This window comes from Rhinolophus sinicus, linkage group LG09 (genome assembly GCF_036562045.2).
Source record: "Rhinolophus sinicus isolate RSC01 linkage group LG09, ASM3656204v1, whole genome shotgun sequence".
Taxonomy (NCBI): Eukaryota; Metazoa; Chordata; class Mammalia; order Chiroptera; family Rhinolophidae; genus Rhinolophus; species Rhinolophus sinicus.
Window position 1 is genome coordinate 54,436,541 of NC_133758.1, and position 19,182 is coordinate 54,455,722.

Here is a 19,182-nt window from a genome sequence, read left to right on the forward strand (position 1 = left end):
TATGACGAGAATTTTCTAACACTTACAAATAAAAATGTCCCCTTCCCATATTCCATGTATTGTTTGTTGAGGTGGATACGATATGCCAGGATTGGGTAAATTCAGAATTCCAGTTTGATCGGGGCATAACAATTTATCTTTTTTATTTAATATGGCCAGCCTGTCTACTTTACATTGGAAGCAATCAAATGTAATCTATTAATCTGATTTCTGTTAGTTGTATAACTGTGTAACTTTAAGGTTTAATAGAGGCTAAGGCATTAAGAATACAATGGTGTAAATTATAATTACTACCTAAAAATTTCTAGAGGCCAAGAGTACAGTAAGAGTTTCAAAAATAAAATTTCTGTGTCTCAGCAGCCATTCTAGAGAGACATTTAAAAAAAAAAAAGTATATATATATATATATATATATATATATATATATATACACATACATCTACTTCAGTTTTTATCTGAATTAATATAATTAGTAATTAGTAGTCAATGTTGAGTAAGGCGGTAAACATAACTGAGTTGTAATATTTATGAAAAATTTCTTTTTTAATATTTTTTTTCCACTAACCTACAATTTCACTCGCCCTTCTCAGTTTGTCTCCTTTTCCTCATTCAGAAATAATCAGCTTACTAGGACAAACTATTTCTTTTTCACTTCTCTCAAAAATGCACACAACCATTTTTTTTATATAATAACATTCCTTCTAAATTTCAAACCCATAAAAATATTATTGATAATATAAAAGTTATATACCTTTAGCAATTATTAACAGTTGGGCTATATAAATACAAGTTTTGAGAAAAGCCTAAATAACAAGTATGACTATCATAATTACTAATATTATTAGCAGACAAGTAAAGACAATTAAACAAATGGTTATTTTAAGTTCAATATCAATTATGTAGATATACAGGTCTTCTCAATGTCTTGGGATAGCTTCCCATCCCTGATGTCGGCAGCTTCTTGTCCTTGAGGAGTCTTTGATATCCCCTGATAGGTTCCTTCCGACAAGATTGGAGAGCCTTTAATTGATGGCTTGTCCAGTGCACAAAATTTCCTGGCTGTGAGTCGTGGTCTTTGAAGTCGTCTCCTGGGAGCACACTGAAGTGCATCAGTTACTAATTTATTTATTTCTTTAAGACAATTGATAAGTCCTTATAATAATGTAGTATGTCTCCTTTTAGTAAGACTGGCTCACAAGTCCCTTCACATGGGGTGAACAATGACTAATGAGGAGAAAGCCTGTGTTTACCAAAAGTATATCTCAGGTGAGAAGCACTATAAGGAGAACTTTTGGCCAAAGGAGATTAAGAGCTTCTGAAAATTTACCTAGTTGAGGTTTTTTTTTTTTTTTTTTTTCCTAGTTGAGTTTTAATTTACTATTTGTACATTCTACCAATCCAGAGGACTGGGGTGATAGGCACAATGAAAATACTGTAAAATAAGCCAAATATTACAAATAGATTATATTATTGGCCCAGTGAAATGAGTCTCTCAGTTATGTAACTCACAGGAAATTCTCCAATTGGAGATTATTATTATTATTATAAATAACTTCCCTACCATTAAGGCTGTTGCTCTCCTGTAAGGGAATATCTCAGTCCGGTGAGACAACATACAAATGATGACTAATACATATTTGTATCCTTGAGATGGTGGCATTTGGATAAAATCCAATTACTATACCTCAAATGGACCTAAAAGAAATGGGAAATGTCTTTGGGACCCACAGAGTGATTTTCTAGGGTTACATTTTGGACAGATAGAACATGTGCTATATACTTTATGAGCTCCAGTAGGAGGTTTTCAATAATATTCTTTACTCCATGAAACCATCTTTCCAAGACCCCAATGTGTTAGCTCATGCTAAGCTATATCTGTTTGGGTCAAAGTTTCCCTTTTTTGTTGCCATATTTTTTTTCTTTTATAGCTGTCCATTGGAACTGTAAAAGAGAGTCTTTTATTGACTTAATAGACAGAAGAAACATTCTCAAGTCTGGATAATTTGGCTGTTTATTATTGCCGGTCTAGCTGCAGTATTGAGGTAGGTGATGTTGGATCTGCCGGCAGTTTCTGAGTGTGGGCCGGGATCGTGTCTCGTGAAGCCAAAGAATGGAAACACGGACCAGGGAGAGGCAAAAAGTTTTTAAAAGAGGATAGTTTATTAGAGGCAGCAGAAGAGGTTGCAGCTCCTGAGCGGGAGGGAGTGCCGAATAGGCAGTGCCCCATGACTGAGGCAAAAGCTCTTACTTTTATACCTTCCCTTGCCTGCTTAGGGAAGGGGAGCTGTTTGGAGAAGGGAACTATTGGAAGAAGGGAACTGGGCCTTCTAAAGAAATTCATCTACCAGGTTTGTTCTGCTTGCCCATCCTAAAGGAATTAGCAAAGTAACCTACTCTTATCTATCAGATCTGCTCTGTTTGTCAGGCCAAAATGAATTTTATGATTAACCTCAAGGCCTTGTTACATTATGTCCTGGAGCGAAGGAGTGATTTCAAAACCTGAAGTTTTAGGATATGGCTGTCTTTTGTTTATTCCACCAGAGACCTCCCTGTCTACCTAGGGACATGCTAACTCTCCTGTATCAGTATCAGCTTAATTATTATTATTTTTTGGTTTCTGTGGTGGCAGCCTTAGAATGTCCTGGAATTTTTGATAATTGTCGATTGTTTTGGTTGTTGTATGACATCTAATTTAAATTCTGTAACCTGTTTTCTGTTCTTATGGGCTGCCCTGAGGAAGTTAAGAAGACTTGCTGCTTCCACAACATTCCAAAGTTGGGAGCTACACCAAAGGTATAGCAACTGTCAGTGTAAATATTGGCTATTTAATCTTTGGTTCATTTACAAGCTCCTGTTACATCAGTTAATTTAGGTTGTTGGACCGATCTTATTCAGGTAAATAAGAAACTTAAATTTATGTTTACCATAGAAGTTACTGTATATTCAGCTTGGTAATATCCCTGTTCATCTTTCAGGTAAGAGTCAGCATTATCAATAAAGGTTTCCTGTAAATCATTCCTAGGAACAAGAAGGTGGTCAGTGTTACACACGGCCAGAGGAATGAATTTATTTGGCGTACTTGAGCTGCGGGAGGTCAGGCTGGAAAAGACCACAACCTCTCCTAGCAAAAAGGGGTGTGGAGTTTTATAGGAGGGGGTAAATGAGGTTGTTCCCCTTCAATGCTTCACGGGGTTTTCGTTGCATTGTCTCTAGCAACAAAGGGTTTCAGGGCATGACCAAGCCCTCCGGCTCCACACCCTGGTCCCCAGGCCTCCATCTGGACAGTCCAGGCCCATTAATCACAAGCCCCTAGGAGACAAAGTACAAAGCAAGACAGGATAAGATGGTTTCTACATTCCAGGCAGCTTCTCTAGGCCTAAGGCAAACATAACCTGGCAGGTACAAGGTACAAAGCAAGACAAGACGGCTTTTAACACGTATGGCGGGGTTTAAATCCCTCATACCCCTCTGTTCCGGCAGGTTTTTAAAAGAAACTACTTTAAAATGCACTCTTCTCTTTAAAGCGTAAATGCTTCTATGTCATTTATTATTTTTCTATGGAATTTTTTAGGATTTACTCACCTATGATGTTAGTAATCCCTCCTGGTGTGATACTGCAGAAAGCAGCTTCCTTTGTTTAGTGGGACATGGCAAAAATTGCATATGTACCGAGTTTCACTTCTCACTTTTTTTGATGCGCACACTTTACACACCCGTGTGTGATATTTTTTCTTTCCTCTTCCCACTATGGGCTCCAGATGATGCGTGGCCAAATCTCCCGAGAGCCTGGCCGGATTGTCTTCCTTGGGGGCCCGCTGCGTAGGCACTTTCACAGCTGGTTCCCTATCACCACTCGGCCACTCGTCTCACCTCCCTGTCTTGGCCTCTCACTGCTCTCTGCCCAATCTTTTGAAATTCTCCTTATCCGTCCTTAACGCATGGCTCAGAAAAAACGAAGATTCTCGTGATCCGTACACAACGTGTTAAAATAAGAAGCTTCCTGTTCCTGGCCTAAATATTGCCTAACAGTCAGTAGCAAAACAGTTTTAGATGTCTTCATCCTGTAAAGAGGGTAATAAATTTGCTGGGTTAGGCTATTACATTGACGTAAAGTAGTATTAGGCGCAGAAAGCAAGAGTGCTTTATAAGAAGCCAGTTGGCTGACAGAAGTGTTGAGTTCAGTAAGGATATAACAGAATAAGTAACATAAATAAATGAGCATTTAGAACTATCTCTTCTGTTTGTATAACATGACTGTAGCAGAGATGGCCATCATATAGGAAGAAAAACCTTTAACTACTGAGCTTAATTCAGCTTGTTTCCCTTCAGGGTTCCATTGAGTTGGATCAGATTGATCTGATTTTAATAAGATATATAGAGGCTGGGCCTTAAGGAAAAATTTGGAAACTAACTGAGATAGCATCTAGCCAGACCCAGGAATTCTTTAAGCTATTTTTGTTCTTTGAAGAGGAAAGGATATTATTCCTCTAAGTCTAGGTTAATTAGTGGCCTATCTTTAGATATTAGATAACCAAGGTGTTTTACTCAATGGAAACAGATCCCTATGTCTTTTATGACTAGCTTTTGTAATAGGTAAGTTGTGTCCTCTTAGGAATCTAGTAATATATCCTAGAGCACAAGAGTAAATCATCCACATATTGGATTAGAGTAGAATTTCTGGAAAATTCAACATTATTTAAATCAGCATTTAGTATCTGAGAGAAATAGGTGGGACTCTCTGCATACCCCTGGGGCATTACTGTCCAAGTAAACTCTGACCTTCCCAGGTGGAAAAGCAAGAGGGTTTCTTCCTTCCTGTCTTCCTTTTGTTGGGACGGTTTTTCCTGCAGGCCCCCCTAAGAGCTCAATCTCCCCCTTATTGGAGATGTCCCCGGCAAGCTGCCCCTAAGAGCTCTGCCCCCTCCTCCTCCCATACCTTATCGGAGATGTCTCCTGTCTCCCTCCCTCCTTATCAGAGGTGTCTCCCGCGGCGCCATAGTTAGAGGCCTTCCTGTCAAAACAAAGTTGAGGGAATCACAGCTGCTAGGGACGGATCTCCCTGGCATCCCAGCCAGACCTCCCCCCTTCAACCCGGAGGCCTAAGCAGATAAAAGTAAAGCCCCTGACCCCAGTCAGTGCTCAGTTCTTTGGGAAATATCCCACTGGGCCCACTAGTGTAATAATGCTGAGTTCTCCTTGCCCTCTGGGTGCCGCTTGTCTCTCGGTCCACGCCGTTTTTGCAATACTTTCCCTTCCTTCCTTCCTTCCTTCCTTCCTTCCTTCCTTCCTTCCTTCCTTCCTTCCTTCCTTTCCTTTCTTTCTTTCATTTCTTTCCTCTCTCTCTCTCTCTCTCTCTCTTTTTACAGGAATGCTGGAAAAGGCACTACATAAATCTATCACTGAAAAATATTGGCAATACACACAGTAAGAGCTAATAATACAGTATGTAGATTTGGAACCACAGGATATCTTTAAAACTCTATGATACTGTGCAAATCTCCATCCTTTCCCATTGGGTTTCTTTACTTGAAAGATGGGAGAATTATAGGCTCTCATACACAGAATTGTAAACCCCCCTTTTAAAGGTAATCTTGTATAATGAGCTAATTCCAGCTATGTATCCGACCTCAAAGGATATTTGCAAATATAAGGTAGAGGCAAAGTATTATCAACAGTTATTTAAATAGGAGTGGCTGACTTAACCTTGCCAATATCTGTACTGGAAAACACCTAAAGTTGCATTGGAACATCCTGCAACAAACATTTAGTCAGTCTCAAGACTAGTTTTCTCTCGTGTACTTTCTTTTAAAATCATTCCCCCAATCTGATTTATTTAGTTCTAACTAAGTACATTTCACCATTCTGGGAGAAGAATATGTGAGCATCATTGTTTGGAAAATCTCACACTATCAGGTGACTCGGGGCAGATTTGAGTAGTAAAAATATGTGTTGTCCCTTAACATTTCCTAGTTGGAAGGGAACAGGTTCTGGTTTAATTTAAATAATTATTTTATTTATTTATTCTTTGTTTGTTTTTAAGGAGGGTGCAGCTCACAGTGGCCCATGCAGGGATTGAACCAGCAACCTTGGTGCTACCAGCACTATGCTCTAACTAACTGAGCTAACTGGCCACCCCAACAGGTTCTGATTTTTAAAAAAGGACATTGGTTGATTAGATGTCCCTACCATTTGTACAGAAGCTTTACTCCAAAGGAGAGGGCAACTTAGTCAGGTGGTGCTAACAGATAAAGTAGCCCCAGTGTTAGTAAGAAGAGGAAATGCCCTCAGAATCTTTGGAGCAGCCCTATGCTTGTTTCAATTAATAATTTTTTCTTCTTTTTTTAATCCCATTTGTTTTCTATAATCCTCAAGGTGACCTGACTTTTTACAATAGAAGCAGACTCCTCTACAAGAGTTTCCCTAGCAAACCTTTAGTAATTCTGTTGCTTTGTTCTCAGAAACCACTAGGTTTATTAATTGGGATAAATCAGAAAGGCCAAGATTACATGTTCTAACAGTTAATTCAAATTCCTATGTGAACTCCTCAGGGTCCTAGAGACAGTTGGGGGAGTCTTTAGTAGATTCCTCAGTCCTGCCTGCATACAACCTCTGATTCCCCTCCGCCCAAGACCAGCTCCTCTCCAAAGGGAGCTGCAACAGAGCTGCAGGAGAGATGAGTAGGAAAAGGAGAGCAAACCCGAACAAAGTAAAGCGTACAGTGGGACAGTTGGAGAAGAGGGAAAAGTGGGGTGTTGGCATCGAACAGCTTCAGAAACCTTTTTTAATTCAAAGACAGTCTCTAAAATTTTATTACTAACTTCCTGGAGAGAAGGATGCTTCTCTTTATACCATATCACAGACTTTTTTTCCTATTTGCCAATTGAGGTAAGCCTCCCATTTCATTCAGTTTGATTTTTAAGCCAGCCTTTTCTAATTGTGTACACATAAATTAATTTAGAGGTTATTAGAGCTCCATTTTGGCCATCTTAACTTGATATCACTTCTAGTTAAATCTTTCCATTTCTGTAAGTACTTGCAAGACTCCTATGAACTGTACATCTGCAAGAGTATTAATGGGTTGGGATCTGGGAGCTTGTTGGCCTTGGAGGCACGATTTCCCATGTTAATTTTTAGTTTTCTTTTGAGATCTGCAGAGTCTGAACAAATTTCTAGTGGTATTATATAATGGGTTGAAGTGTGCTGCTTATGGGTTGAGCTCAAGGGTTGTCAACTCCCAAGTCGCTTCAACCTTCTTACGTGACTCAGTTTCTCTCCTTGGCTGTCTAGTACAACCATGAGGACTCGGAGCGCTAGGTAACCAGCCTTTATGTGCACATCTCCAGATGAGTCAAATATTTAATTACATTGTGTTAGAATTCACTCTGGATCACTGTACGTTTTGAGGAGTACCCTCAAACGCCTCCACAAAGACTCATAGTCACTTGAGAATATCTGAAATTCTGGCTGGAGGGAGTAAATGCCCTTTATCTTCGGAGCTGAACAAGTTCAGACTCTCATTTATCCAGTAAAAGATTTTGTTCAGACTCGCAGTAAGCAATTCCAATTGAAAAGCCAAAATTAAAACCAGCCACCCATTTTTTTTTTCTCTTGCTCTTTAGTTATCTTAACTCTTGTCCTTAACCTGGGTTATCTCAACACTTAACCTTTAATGCCACCTCGAGTATTTTTTTTTTTTAAACAGCTCAAATAAAGTTATGGCCTCCTACCTTAAAACAGGGAGGTCCGGAATTCCGGAAGAAACTCACCCAAGTTCATCCGATGCGAAACAGGTAGCCAGTGGGGCACAATGGGCACCTGCTAGTACGTAGCGCCGAATCCGGGTCTGCAGGGTAGTCCTGGGTGGGCTTCTTTGGAATCTTCTGCTATGGCAAGTAATGCTAATGAAAAAACATGCAGCCTAAGACAAAGCTTGTAAGAGTTTATTTGAGCGAAGCTGACGACAATTGCTTGGAAGCAAAGTCTCAACTGATTAAGAAAATGCTCTGGAAAATGTCCCTTTTGCAACTTACTTTATACATTAGAATCAAAAGAGGAAGGTTACATGAAATCCACTGGTTGTAGATTAAGGGGGTGGGAGAAAGCAAAGGAGGGAAATCTCCGGGATTGGATAAAAAGCAAAATGGAGAGACACACACTTCATTTACATTGGTGGGTACAGGACAGTTAATAGTATTTTACAGCACATAGTGATGGTATTTGGGGAACAAGATAACAATGAGGGATTTTGTAGTTTCCTGCTCTGGTGTGGTGGGTTGTGCCCCCTGGGGGATCCGGAAAAAGGGGTTACTCTGACATTCCAAGGGTATGTTATCTTAGATGCAAAGACAACAGACAGGCTCACTTAAGGTAAAGATTGACCTTTGTCAAGGAAGCCACAGCCAAGGATGTGACTTCCCACCATGGCCCACCTTAGTTAGGAATTTTTATGTTCACACCATCCTATGTGGTTATTTTCAGTTTCCTGAGCTTGTCAGGTCTAACATGTGGTCCCTCTTCTGTCCACTTGTTGTTGGAACTTTTTCAAAATTTTTGATCTTTTACAGGCTGGCAAAAACTTTTCCTTCTATTATGATAGCAAATGATAATTGTTTCTTCATTATACATATTTCAAACTTGGTAAAAGTTTTAGTCTTTAACTGATGGGGAAACTGACCTTAAAATGGTTCCCTGCCTTGTGGAACCAACCTAAAATGGTGGCCCCAGTGGAGAGAGAGGTCCGCAGCCTAAGCCCCAGCCCACTTCCACATAACCCCCTCCAAGCCATATCGCGAGCCAATCACCAGACGACACCTACCCCTCACCCCGCTCAAGAAAGTCCCCAACCCATAAAAACCTGCTCAAAACCTTGCTAGGGGCTCAGTCTTTGGGAAGGATCACACTGAGCCCACCAGCGTAATAAAGCTGACCTTCCTAACTCTCTGAGTGCCGCTTGGGTTCTTTCCGGTCTTGGATTCTGCAACATAACCTGTGTTCTTTAGCATTAGCTTTCAAACAAAACTTTAGTCAGCAGTTCTGCCCTTCTGATTTTCTTCCATGGAAGAAACAAAAGAAGAAAGGAAGAGAAAAGAAGGAAGGGAGGGAGGGAAGGAGGGAGGAAGGGAAGAAGGGAGGAAAGGAGGAAGGAAGGAAGGAAGGAAGGAAGGAAGGAAGGAAGGAAGGAAGGAAGGAAGGAAGGAAGGATTCAAGAACTTCTAGATTCATAGTTAACGGACCATCAATCTAAGGATTTCCATGTTGCATCTGTTTGAAATGTTACCAGACAGCAGGCCCTCCTCGGCACGGTGTCCAGGTTCTTGGCATCTCAAGAAAGACTTGAATGAGATACTGAGGTAAAGTAGTGAAAATGTAGTTTATTAAAAGAGATAATACACTCCAAAGAAATAGGAGCAAATCCAAGCAGTAGAAAATGTCTCAAGGGCCCAAGGTGGCATTATTAGGAGAAAAGTACACTCCAAAGGGTTTGGAGCAGGCCCTCAGCAAAGGCAAGGCTTAACAGGCACTGACTGGCGAGGACTTGGAGTTTTTATCCTTTTTTTCTTTAGAATGGGCTGTTCCTTTCTGGGCATGGAACAAGTTGATTGACACGTGTGATTGACAAGAGGCTATTACCTGATTTTTTTAGACTACACATGTCCCTTCCCAGAATTCAATCTGTTATAATGAACTTCTGGGCATATGTATGATATTATAATGATGGTATAATGAGGCCCAGGTGAAATGAAGGTCGTTGTGCAGGTGTGAGTGACTGGTTTAATGCAGTTCGGTATTTTGTACCCATTTGTGAGAAAGGGAAGTTTTGGGCAGAGAGGTGAGGTCTTTTGGGCGGTCACATTCTGTGGGTGTTGTTCGACATGCAGGAATGCAGAGACCTGATGCCTATCTCTAATTGCCTTGTTTTCCCCTTGAGAGACGTGATCCCCATAAAATCTCTATGGGAAATTGAGGGACAGGAGGTCTGTTCTTCTGTATCTGCTTCCTGCTGGACAGGAGCATATAGCTGTCCCTACCTATTGGGGGATTCAAGGAACTCTCATCCTATCTGATCTCAGATGAGAGGAAGGGGTCTTGAGATCCACCTCAAAGACCATGTTGGCTTCTTTGGTTGTGACTGGCAATCTTGTTGGGGTATTCTCTGTATCCCCAAGACCCCTAAATGAGGAAAAACAGATTTTAATTAGTAAATCCATTAGTTCTGTAAAGCCTGTGGCCATTCAACCAGTCACTTAGGTGGGGTCAGTTGTCCAGGAACTGGGCCCAGAATGGGTTGGAAAGAACATTAGGTTTCAATGCTTACAATCAACAAGTATAATGGCCTGGGGGAATGTTACTATTTGGTTTCTGGGAGGGAAGTATCCAAGAGTTAGGTCTGGAATGGCTTGGGGGATGTTGGGAAGTCACAGGCTTTTAAATAGTTATCTGAAGCAGGGGTGAGAGACATCCTGTGATTCAAGCTAGGAGCAATCTTTAGAAGTCAGAAACTGATTCGAAGAGTAATCAAAGCCAGGGGCTAAGGAGCTAAGAAACTAGGGGAAAGGAGTATAGTGAGGAGGCTCCCAAATCAGAAGAACATTACCAGTAGATGATCCCTTCAACCTGAATTCTCAGCCATGCTCCCCTGCAAAGACTTGTATTTCTCTCTGGTCTACATGACTAGGTTTTGGAGGGACAGGAGTTGATGAGAATTATTTTGGAAAACTGACTTCCCTCATTCAGATAGCTTTTCCGGAGCAGAGTATTTTCAGAACATTTACTGGCAGCATAACATAGATGATATCACAGATGTAATTCCCGCACTGCTGAGCTGTTTAATTCCCCAGTTAAACACTGCTCTGACGTCAACAGCTTACAGGCAGGAGAACTGCCAAAGTCATGTTGCACTTAAAAAGACTTTCTACCACCACAGGAATGCCACTTTTCACTAGTATTAATTTCAAACAATGTTATTATTTTTCCTAATCAATATTTGATTATTTTAGGTATACAGATTTAAACATACTTTCTTTGGTTGAAGAGATTTAAAATTTTAACCCAAAACTAAAAATTTCATATGATTGAGACTTATCCTCTCACTACACCAATATCATGTAGAGTCAGGGATGTGAAAAGGTACGAGGTTGTCCTTATAAAAATATGGAAGAATCAAGAATATTGGCATTTTGTAGGAATGCATTTCACTATCCACAGAAAGACATCTAAATATGTATCTAATCTTATATTGATAGTCCCAAGTTTCAATATTTGTAGGATACAAAATGGCATTTTTGTAGATGACCTCTATAATCCCTTATAGCTCTATTATTCTAAGAACTCATTGCTTCACCAAAGCAGACAATTCATGCTAGGATAGATCTACAAGTTGGGTAGGGTGAGGTCTCAGAGAATCACCTGAGAAAGGTGATGTTAGCTAGGTTGATGGAGACTCAGGTATGGTAGCTGCCTGTGTCTGTATGATGTCAGACAATTAACTTTGCCAACTCATCCTAGAAAAAGTGCTACATACTTCATTGTTGAATATCACTATGGTCACCTTCGAAGTACTCCCCTTGGGAAGCTATGCACTAATGCCAGCACCTAGTCCACCCTTCAAAGCAATTTTGGAAGTCTTTTTTCTGGAATGGCCATCAGAGCTGTGGTTGTATTACCCTTGATGTCCTGAATGTCATCCAAATGTCTTCCTTACAATATTTCCTTTATCTCCGGGTAAAGAAAGAAGTCATTGGGGCCAGATCAGGTGAGTAGGTAGGATGTTCCAATACAGTTATTTGTTTAATGGCCAAAAACTCCCTCACAGACAGTGCTGTGTGAACTGGTAAATTCTTGTGATGTAAGAGCCATGAATTGTTGCCGAAAAGTTTAGGTCGTTTTCATGTGACTTTATTTTTTTAAACAAACATTTCCTGAAACAAGGTGTGATTGGGTTTCTTTTTAATTTTTTTATTTTTTGTGTGTGACTTTTTCACGCAGACTTTTCAGCACTTCCAAATAGTAAACTTGGCTAACTGTTTGTCCAGTTGGTACAGATTCATAATGAATGATACTGATATCAAAAAAGGTTAGCACATCGTTTTGACTCTTGATTTTGACTGATGGAACTTTTTTGGTAGTGGAGAATTGGCTGACTTCCATTGTGCACTTTGATGCTTTGTTTCACATTCATATTGGTACATCCATGTTTCATCACCAGTGATAATATGGCCCAAAATATCGTCTTGCCTTGCCAAAAGGTCTTGGCAAACTTCAACTCTCCTTTGCTTTTGTTCATTGGGATCATTTTTGTACACACTTTTCTCATGTCAAGATTTTTCTAACTGTTTCTCTGTCGATGTTTACTTGGTCTGCTATGCTTCTCACAGTCAGCCGATGATTTTGACGCACAATTTGACAAATTTTTGCAGTGTTTTAATCAGTTCTGCTCATTACTGGCTGCCCTGACTTCTCTTCATCAGTGACGCATTCTCTCCCCTCCAATAAACGTTTAATCCATTTGTACACTGCTGTTTTCTTCATAACATTATTCACATAAACTTAAACTAACATGTCCCTGATTTCACTTCCACTCTTGGCAAGTTTACCAAGAAATTTAACGTTTGTTCGTTGCTCTAATTCAAGCTCAGACGTTCTTGTGACAGCACACAAAAACATGCAACAACAATAATGAATGTCACTCAGGAAGACACCGCCATTGACACGAACCCAGCTGTGAGCAGACAATCAGTGAGACACTGATATACCAAGGTATGAAACCTTACCAAGTTGTTTGTACAGTGCTCCCAATGTCAGCGCACCATGGCAAGTTTGTGTACTTAATTGTCAGATGTTGTATATCTACGTATCTCATAAAACACATGATATATTGTACTTATTTATTCCTTAAGCAGTAAATTGACTTTTAAAAAAATTAAGAAAAGAGAAAAATAAACATTTTATGTTTACTAATTTCTTTACCATTTTCTACCATTCTTTATGTCTCTGTGTAAACCTGGGTTTTCATCTGGTATAATATCCCTTCAGCTTTTGTTTAACAGAAAACATCTTTATTTTACCTTTGTTTGTTTGTTTTTTGTTTTTTTTTTCCTTCTTTTTTTTTTGAAGGGGAACAGGACTTTATTGGGGAACAGTGTGCACTTCCAGGACTTTTCTCCAAGTCAAGTTGTTGTCCTTTCCATCTTAGTTGTGGAGGTTCTGTTCAGCTTCAAGTTATTGTTCTTTCAGTCTTAGTTGTGGAGGGCACAGCTCAGCTCCAGGTCCATTTGCCGTTGCTAGTTGCAGGGGGCACAGCCCACCATCCCTTGTGGGAGTCGAGGAATTGAACTGGCAGTCTTGTGGTTGAGAGCCCGTGCTCCAACCAACAACTGAGCCATCCGGGAGGCAGCTCAGCTCAAGGTGCCGTGTTCAATCTTAGTTGCAGGGGGCAGAGCCCACCATCCCTTGCGGGACTCGAGGAATTGAACTGACAACCTTGTGGTTAAGAGCCCACTGGCCCATGTGGGAATCGAACCGGCAGCCTTAGGAGTTAGGAGCACGGAGCTCTAACCGCCTGAGCCACTGGGCCGGCCCCTTACCTTTGTTTTTTGAAGAATATTCTCACTGGATATAGAATTTTAAGTTGACACTTTTCTTTTTTCTTCTGTACTTTAAAAATATCATCTCATTGTCTTTTGGCTTACATTACTTCTAATGGGTACCCAGCTATCATTTTTATCACTGTTCTCCTGTAATTTTTTTTCCCTCTGGCTATTCCTTATCTTTGGCTTACAGCAATTGGACTGTAATGTGCCGAGGTATGGTTTTATTTATACTATCCCTGCTGGGACTGTTTGAATTTTTTTGAATCTATGAATAATATTTCTCATGAAAATTGAGAGATTTATGACCATTATTTCCTAAAAAATTTTTCTGCCCCATTTTTTTCTCTTTCTTTCTGGGACACCAATTATGTGTACGTTGAACTGCTTGATATTATCCCGGAGATCACTGATACTTCATTTAAAAAAAATTTTTTTGATGGCTTAAGTGCTGTTTTTTTTTATTACTTTTTTTTTTTTTCAATTTTATTCTTTCTCTTGCTTCAGCTTGGACAATTTTCTAATGAATTCTTTTCAAGTTCACTGAATCTTTTTTGTGTAGTGTGTCCAATGTGATGGTAAATCCAGTGAATTTTAAATTTTTATATATTATATTTTTTCAATGTAGAATTTCCATTTGGTGTTTTAAAATTTTTCTATTTCTCTCTTGAAACAAGCCTTTCTTCACCTCTGTATTTTTTTGTAAAATTTTCAACATACTTATAATAACTTTTTAGAAGTTCTTGTTCAGTAATTCCAATAACTAGTTCTCTATGCCTTTGCTTCTGTTGACTGGTTTGTTTTTGTTTGTTTGGGTTTTTTTTTATTTTTTATTATGGGACATATTTTCTTTTTTCTTTACATGTATCATAATTTTTGTCATATTTACATAGTGCAAAAAATGCCAGTGAAGACTGATGATTTTGTAGGTGTATTTTGTTTATTTCCCTGAAAGTATAAGTCTTTTCCTGTGTTTGATGGTTAGGGTGAGGTTGATCATTTATAATTGTCATAGAGCTGGGTTGAACTGATGTTGGGCCACAACTTCAATTAGACTGTGTCCATGTGTGATTAGCTTACCCCTAATATCTCATGCAACAGTTAAGTTTCTGATCTTGTCAGAGTTTCATGTGGAAGGGAGTTGTACTACAATTTTAGGTAGTTTTGATTCACCTTTGGATTCAGTTCCATCAGATTCCAGAACCCAAAATCTATCAGGTATTCATGGGACTATATGATTACTCTCTGCTTACTAGCTCTTCTACTACCATTTATTCTCAATGTGGAAGCAAGGTGGGTCTTATTGAAGTGGTTTGCACTTGTATTTGGGGGCTCTTCCAGATTCTAATTAATCCTGCTATCCTTCACTGTCATCTAAGGCTTAGCCAATTTGTCCACTTCAGTCTTCATCTATAACAAGCTTGTTAGTACTGCCCATATGCCGACTAGGTGCCTGCCTCCAGATATAAAAGTTGGTGCAACTCTCTGATGACTTATGAAGGTTTCTTTTCTCACTAAATTTAGTTAATTGAAGTTTATTTTCACCATTATTCATCAGGTCAGTAAGAAAATATGATTATTATTTTATTCAAGTTTTTCTTGTTGTTACTATGAGAGGGAAGGATTTTTCACATTCTTTTACATCCTAACTGAAACCACACTTCAGAATGTCTTAAATTTCCTTGACTCTTTTCTTTGCTTCACTCTTCACTTCTAATTTCTCTGCAAGTCCTGGCAGCTACATATAAAATATAAATCCTGAGTCTATCTGCTATTATCCATCTCCAGTGATTCTACCTAAGTTTGTGACATCTAGCTTAGGTAGAATCACTGGATTCTACCTAAGTCAGGCTACTTAGGTTACTGAGGCAGGCTACTAACTTATCTGCATGTTTACATTCTTGACCCCTCTATTCTCCATTCTTCACAGAATTTTCATTTAAATACAAAAATCAGATTCTCTTTCTCAAAATTAACAATTGTTTCTCATTGTATCTTTACTAAAATCCAATTCCTTATCACAACCCACAGTGCTCTACATCATCTGTTCCTTTTCAATGATAGAGTAGATAGTAATGAGCAGGAGAAGGAAATATTTAGCCCCAGTTAGAAAACTCCTTGCTGCATCTCCTACTTGGGTCAAGATGACTGGCAACTGACCAGCAGGATTCCAGGCTTACACATACCCCTAAGGGATGTGTTTACACATGCCCCTGAATCAAAGGAGTGTGTTTATACATGCCCCTAAATCAAAGAAATGCATTGCTAAATTCCAAAGGACTAGGCATCTGAGGAGAAGAAACAGAGATAAGAGAAGGGAGGAGGGGAGGCAATTCTACCCATAGAAATAAAAGCCTTCATGCAATGCAAGGCAAAGCTGCTTCCTTCTCTTGGGTCAGCCCACTCGATATCTTGGAGTATACTTTCTTTTACTAACAAATTTCTGGCTGTTTTATTCTGTACAAAATTCTGTCTCTTGATTGAATTAATTCCTCCAAGAATACGAAGAGCCAAGGTTCATCATTTCCCGGTAACACCTACTTCTCCAATAGCATCTCATACCACCCTTCTTGTTACTGATCAAACTTCCTTCCACACTGATTTTCTTACTTTCCTATCATACACCAAAATCTTTTTTTTTTTTTTTTCTCACCACCTACTGGCCTTTACATTGCTATTACTTTGCAGAAAACTTCTCCCAGATCATCACAACTTTTGGCTTTCAGAACTATTATTCACTGATCCTCTCTGTATTGCATGGTATAAAAATCTGGAAAAGCATTTCCTGAGATTCCCTTGCCTGCTAGGTTGTGGGTAAGTTCAACCAAAGGGATATACTTGAAAGAGATAAAATGTTAAGAGGAGGGGAGAAGTAATGGCATCCCCCTCATCTTTGTTTAAGGAAATATCTTTGGCGGTGATTGCATATTCTGTGTGGTTCTAGCTCCCACCTGGGAGTCCCTGCCATGGGTTATGATAATACTAATGTAACGGTGACACTATATCTTCTAGTTTGAGATTTAAACCTCTGGTATTATTTGATTTAACAGTGTGGTTTAGCTTGGGAGGTTTTGAAAGATTTTCTTTTTCTTGTTTTCCTTCCCTCCTGCCAAAACGTAATGACTCTGTTTGTTATATATTTACTATGCATACCAGTTCCAATGGTTCTGTTTACTTCAGGCCTTATGGGCTTACCTAGCTCAGTGACTTGAAAGAAGTTTTTACATCTGATCCCCTCCTATCCCTGAAACAAACCAGCCTCTGAGAAGTGCCCTTCTCAAGGAATTGCCTGACAAACTTCCCCCTTTCCTTTGTTCTGCCTCTCCTTACTTGCCTATAAAACCTTTTGGCCATGATGGGGGGGAGGGGGCTTTTGAAAGGAGTCCACCATCTCCCAGAATGCCAGCATTTTGAATAAACCTACTTTTCTTCCCACCAACCTTGCCTCTCGAGTTTTGGCTTTCGTGGGGCGAGCAGCTGGACCTTTAGCACGGTAACACTACCTCTTTGTTACACATAGGACTAAGAATGATTTTCTTCCTGCCCATCTCTGGGTTGCCTTACCACACCCTCTTTGACTTAATAACTCTTCCAGAACCCATATTAAATTACCCCTTTAATTTAACTAGCTGGTATAATTGTTTTGTTTTGTTTTTCCTGATGAAATTTGACTGATGCATTTGGCTACAAGTCATCACTCAGTTCTGAGCTCAAATAATATCTCTTTATAGTAACATTCCCAGACCATCCTATTTATAGTAGTTTCCTAATAACTCTCATCATGTGACTCTCTTTACCTTATTACCTGTCTTCTCCCAGTAACACAGGCTTTGAAAGAGCACAGATCTTCTAAGTGTTGTTCAGTGCTGCCTCCCTGTGCCTAAAATGATGTCCAGAACATAGTAACAACTCAATAAATATTTGTGGAATGAATGAAAAATTTTTTCTAATACTTTTGTGATTTTAAGTTCCATGTTTACATATTAATCCATCTAAAATTCATTTTTGTATAAGATGTAAACTATAGGTGTAATTTTTTGTTACACAGTGTTAAAAAACACAATTGAACTGTGTAAATGTAAACATCTAGTTGGCTTTATTCAGCAATTCATGAATCAGGCTGCATTCTATCTAGCAAATAATAAGCAGTTCCAAGGAGGTGTACAAAATGAAAGACTTTTATAGGTAAAAGGGGACAGGAAAAGGAACTTTTAGCAAAGAGTGGGTTATTTCAGGCAGGCTTACCATCCTTTGGGAAATGGAAGAGGTCTATTGTGTGGATTACCTCACTAGTGCTGACCAGGTAATTCCAGATTGACTGGTTAAAGGTTACATTCCTGGGAGAGGCTAAAAATGCAAATGGGGTAAGTATTAAAACTTGGTTGTTGTGAGCTTAACACAAGTGACTCCATTTTGGGCCTGTTGTTACTTTTTTAACAATAGCCACTGGTATAAAGCCATTAATTGAAAAACTATTCCTCCTGCACTGTTTTGTATTGATCCCTTTATTATATACTGAACCCTTATATTTGTTACTGGACATTATATTCTGCTTTATTGTTCAACCCATGCAGGTCATGCACTATTATAATTACTGTACCTTTATAATACATTGTAATAACTGGTGGATTAAATCTTCTCTCAATATTCTTTTTAAAATTCTACCTAATGTATAATATTTTATTGATCTAGCTGTACTTAGAATAAATCTTAAAGTTCCACAAAAGTCTTGTTGGTGTTTGGTTGAAATTGTTTTAAGTATATAGACTAATTTGAAGGAAAAATTACTTTAAAATATTGAATCTTTCCGTAGGGAACAAACAGAATTTCTTTCCATTTGTTCAAATCATTTGTGTATAGTGCAGCACTTCGGTAAACTTTTCGAACTCTCCTCATATAAATCCAGCATAATTTTTCTTCTTAATAATAACAGCTAAAATTTATTGAGATTTTACTATGTGTCAAGAACTGTTTTAAGTTCTTTAAATATATTAACGCAATTTAATCCACACAGCGCTATAGATAGGTACATATGAAGGTATGACAATTAAGTTTGCGAACTTGCCACCGCGCAGCACTGTACAAACAACTCGGTAAGGTTTCATAACCTTGGTATATCAGTGTCTCACAGCTGTGTTCGTGTCAACATGTGGCAGTGTCTTCCTGAGTGACGTTCATTATTGTTGCATGTTCTTGTGTGCCATCACAAGAATGTCTGAGTTTGAATTAGAGCAATGAACAAACATTAAATTTCTTGGTAAACTTGGCAAAAGTGGAAGTAAAATCAGAGACATGTTAGTCAAAGTTTGTGGGAATAATGCCATGAAGAAAATGGCAGTGTTCAAATGGATTAAATGTTTTCCTGAGGGGAGAGACTGCATCACTGATGAAGAGAGGTCAGGGTGGCCAGTAACAAGCAGAACTGATGAAAACATTGTAAAATTTTGTCGAATTGTGTGTCAAAATCTTCAGCTGACTGTGAGAAGCATAGCAGACCAAGTAAAGATTGATAGAGAAACAGTTAGGAAAATCTTAACTGATAATCTTGGAATGAGAAAGGTGTGTGCAAAAATGGTCACGAAGGAGCTCACTGATG